The sequence below is a fragment of the Asparagus officinalis genome, chromosome 4 (genome assembly GCF_001876935.1).
Source record: "Asparagus officinalis chromosome 4, Aspof.V1, whole genome shotgun sequence".
Taxonomy (NCBI): domain Eukaryota; kingdom Viridiplantae; phylum Streptophyta; class Magnoliopsida; order Asparagales; family Asparagaceae; genus Asparagus; species Asparagus officinalis.
The window spans coordinates 25921936-25926935 of NC_033797.1; the positions used below are offsets into that span (position 1 = coordinate 25921936).

General features: G+C 38.3%; 1 long non-coding RNA gene across 1 annotated transcript; it reads left to right on the forward strand.

Annotated features, from left to right (window-relative positions):
• Positions 1435–2436, forward strand: LOC109835864. Its single transcript, XR_002245703.1, has 3 exons — positions 1435–1856; positions 1961–2089; positions 2196–2436. It is a non-coding gene; the product is annotated as an uncharacterized LOC109835864 (long non-coding RNA).

A 5000-nucleotide genomic window follows, 5' to 3' on the forward strand; every position in this document is an offset into this window, starting at 1 on the left:
CGCTAGTTCGCCGCCGCCATTCGTCGCATTGTCTTCGCCAGTTCGCCGCCTCATCTTCGCCAGTTCCCCGCCTCATCTTCGCCAGTTCCCCGCCTCGTCTTTGCCAGATGTTCTCTGTCTGAATTCATTTTTTGCCAAAACTAGAGTATGTGCCTCTTCTTCATTTCCACACAAAATGTTCTATGTTTGAATTCATTTTTTGCCAAAATTAGATAGAGAAAAAAAGCACATACATTTATAGTTCTCATAGAATAGATAGAACATCTGTAATTCTCATAGAATAGATAGATTTGCGGTACATATTAAATAGAATAGAAGCATACAACAAATATATGCGCTAATAGTAGTCACGGAGTAGATAGATTCGCGGAAGACATAAATAAACTTTATGATCAAATTTCGTCCATTTATTTGTTGGTATGAACTTTTCACAACTTTTGTGAAAAAAGTTATGGCGACTGCATTAGTAGGAAAGATTATAGATACATGCTTGGTTAAATGCCTAGATAGTGGTCCTGATAGCAAGTTCAGCTCTAAAGAGAGTTTTTATCTTACCAACTGTGCACAAAGATACACTAAAATATGGTCAGCATCATCATGAAGGTTACAGTCTATGCATTGAGATAGTTTTTTTTCTCTGGCATCTCAGTTTATGCTTGCCCATCGTCGATGTTTGATGCCTTTGAAGAAACCTTAATTGTCAATAAAATAACTCAGTAAATAACTTAGTTTGCATCATGTTGATTTGCCATGCTTGGCGTAGTTTTTTTTTCTCTAGCTTCTTAGTTTGTATCACATGATTGAACGTTTGTTGGTAAACTAAGTTTCAGTGGATTTTTTATCAGTCTTGAGCTTATATAGAGGCCAAAGTTAAGCATCTCATGGACTTGTCATGTTTATTGAATATACTTTTAATAGCATTTGGTTGTAATTTATGCATAGAGGTACTAATTCATATCTGATTCATATTCATTTGTCGAATATCCGTTCCAGATCCATGATTGTATTCGTTCCTATTCTCAAATATCCGAACCGTATCCGTTTTCGATGAGTACGGATATGGTTAAAGCTTTTTTTTTACCGAAGATAATTTGTATCCGTATTCGTATCCGTTTATAGAAAGCAGATATTGATATGATAAGTGTTATATCCGAATCGTATCAGCCCAGTTAACACCTATTTGCAGTCCTAAAAAATCGCACGTGACGTGTATAGCACGCGTTCCTGATCATAAAATATGACAGACGTAGCCTTTGAGTTGGACAGGTCATAGCCGCTGCGACTCCAAGTTTGACTTGTCAACGAAACATCCGACTTGGTCCCCAAGAAACTACAAAATTGAATTTACGAAAAAGCCCCTACACAGGCAAATGAATTGGCAGGATAAATACAGCTGCACCTAAAATCCAAGTCAAGCACAAACCCTGATAAATACAGCTGCACCAAAAAAAACCATCCCCTAACAAATTCTTCAAAAACTTTTCCAGCACTCTCCTATTTTCTTGGCGACGATCTCTCTCTCTCTCTCTCTCCTCATTTTCTTCTTCCACAAGAAACATCAGTGATGAACTCTTTGATCATGGGATCGTTGGCGGCAAAGCACGGTCGTCGTCTCTTCTCAACGGCGGCGATATCTGCGTTGAAGCCAACTCCGTCTGGTCGGGTCACCGCGGTGGGCGTTCGCTTCGTCGGTACGATCCTCTCCCTGGCTGAAGGTGGTGATGGACCGAGAAGAAGGCTGTGACCGGATCCGCCGGTGAGGGAAGGAGGAGAAGGCGGTCGCGAGCTACTGGGGCGTTGAGCCGCCCAAGACCGTGAAGGAGGACGGCAGCGAATGGAAGTGGACTTGCTTTAAGGTTCGTTTTCTTTTCTTCCGTTTGTTTTGATGATTTCTTTTCTTTTTTTTTCTCTCTCTTGCGGTTTCTTGATTTTCTTCTTTTTTTTTTGGAAATTTTTGTAGCCATGGGACACGTACTCGTCGGACTTGAAGATCGATCTGAAGAAGCATCACGTGCCGGTCACGTGGGGAGACAAGCTGGCGAGGTGGACGGTGAAGTCGCTCCGTTGGCCAACCGACATCTTCTTCCAGGTTTGGGAAACGCTAAAACCCTATTTTCGTGCTTTTAATGTTAAAGCCTGTTTTAAGTATTTATTATTAATAAAAAAGAGATGACTAAGTGTTTTAATTATAGCAGCCAACGAATTATCTGGACCGTCCACAGAACTGGGCGATCTGGATCTGCGGTTGCTAATATTCAGTCATGCTTTTATCACGTGACCGAGATGTATCGTGGATGGGTTGATGATGTCTGCAACTACTTATTTTTTTGTCAAATTTGCTCTCCTTTTCTTGAAGATCAAGAGGTGAGAGCCTAATAGAAACGCTGAACGTTTGGATTTACAGTTGATATATTAGTTGAGCAATATTTCTACGAAGTGCGTTTTGTTTATTTTGATTTAGTTGGACTGTAGATGCTTGCATTCATTGGTTCTTGTCCGTTTGATCGATAAATGTATTATTTGGTTATACTGTGGAGTTGAATTACTTAAAAAGTATTAAAAAAGAAAGCATTATATTATAGGCTTTTTATGATATAATACCCCATATCTTCCTTATTTCTAAATAACCCCACAAAATCATGTAAGTTGTTGAAAAAAGACCCCTCGGTCAGAAGTAACTCATATTGTCCCCGTCACTATTAAAATTTTGTTTTGGATGGACCATTATGCCCTTGATGGCAACAATGTTCAAATTGTTTTCACCCATTTTCTAAATAGCCTCATTAGGGGTTGAGTTCTTAGGTTTTGACATTTTAGAGAGAGAAAGAGAACGGAGAAGGGGGGATATAGGCTAGAGTTTGGAGGTTGAGTTATTAGAATTATTGAGCAAGGCTATTATTGTAATTTAACCTACACGGTTAAGGGCTAACCATGGTTGGGTCAGTCATTTGGATGGAAAACATCTATGAGGGCGTTTTTTTCGACAACTTACATGTTTTTTTTAGTGGTGGTTGGGGGGGGGGCTGTTTAGAAGATATTCTTGGGGGGTGTTATTTAGAAATAAGGAAGATTTGGGGGTATGGACAACATCCATGAGGGGGTTTTCCCAACAATTTACATGATTTGGGGGACGGATACATACATGAGGGAGTTTTTCCAAACAACTTACATGATTTGGGGGCTATTTAGAAATATTCACAGATTTGGGGGTGTTATTTAGAATACTGAAGATTTTGGGGTCTTCTATTCATAAAAAACTATATTATAACCCTATACTCTGAAAATGATTTTACTTATATATAGACGAGTAAGAGTAGCAAGATTGCAGGTGGTCCCCTTTATTTGAACTCAAAGAGCACTTTGTGTGTTCACATTACACACACACCACACAACACACAACACCACACACATATATATATATATATATTATATATATATATATATATATATATATATATATATATATATATATATATATATATAGGGAAAAGTGAATCTAAGGTGACACCCTAGGCTCCACCAGCTAAGGACGCGGCCTAAAAATCACATCATTTCTAATTTTTTTTATGCCGCTCGTTGAACTTGATCTACACGTTCTTAAACCCAGAACACAGCCAATTTTAGGGTGACGCCGTTGTGTTTTGACAATTCGTTGAGCCATGCAAAAAGTTTCTATTCATTCGAAACGCCGTTAAAATTACAGCGAGTGGATAAAGAGTCAAAACACGAGGGGGGGGGGGGGGGGGGGCGTCACCCTAAAATTGGTGTGTTGTGTTTCAAAGAACGTGTTAGATCAAGGTCTCAACGGAGCGGATAAAAAAAAGTGATAATGATGCTGAATTTTTAGGCCGCGGTTTTTAGGTGGATCTAGGGTGTCACCTTAGAATTCATGTTTTCCCATATATATATATATATATATATATATGATTATATATATATATAATATACTACTTATATAATAATATTAATAATATCATCATAGGGGAGGGGTTTTTAAGAAATATTCTTGGCGGTGTTATTCTAGATACATAGGAAGACATTGGCGGGACGGTAGAACATCCATGAGAGGGTTTTTCAACAACTTTGGCATGATTGAGGCGGACAGACATTGCATGCCATCGAGGGCGGTTTCTCAACAATCTTAAATGGTTTGGGGGACGCGACAACAACTTCCATGAGGAGGGTTTTCCAACAACTTACATGATCTTTTTCTTTTTTTGGGGGGGGGGGGGGGGGGGGGGGTGGGGATGGGACGGTAGGGGGCTTATATTAAGAAATAATCAAGACCTTTGGACGGATGTTATTTAAGAATAAGCGAAGATTTTGGGTCATTATATTAATAAAATCTATATATATACACGCCTATTACTCATAGAATGATGTTATACTTTTACTGTAACGAGTATAGAAGCTGGCAAGATTGCAGGTAATCCTGTATATTATGAACCTCAAAGAGCTATTGCGTGTTCACATTAATAATTATAATATATATAATATATTATAATTAATATAATATATATATATATATATATATATATATTATATATATATATATATATAATATATTATATATATATATATTAAAGAGAGCGAGAAGAGGAGAGAAGAGAGATGATGAGAGGGGGGGGGATATGAGTATGCTTGGTTATGCCAACGTCCCACCTAAGCCCAAAAATTTATATGCTTGGTAGGTTGAGGTGGCGATTTTTATCTTCACTCATTTCAACTGGCGGGGATGCACATTAACAAACTCACATGGGTTGAATGTGGGTCCCCCCTAATTGAAGTGAGTGGATGAGAATGAGAGGGGGCACCTCACCTAACAAGCACAAAATATGTGTGCTGTCCAAGTATACTCATTCTTTCTCATATATATATATATTATATATATATAATATATATATATATGAGATTAATGGTATCTTGTCATAGGAGGCGGATTTCCCTCAATGTGAGCCTCTAAAATCACCCATGATACTGGGCGACATTATGGATGATCC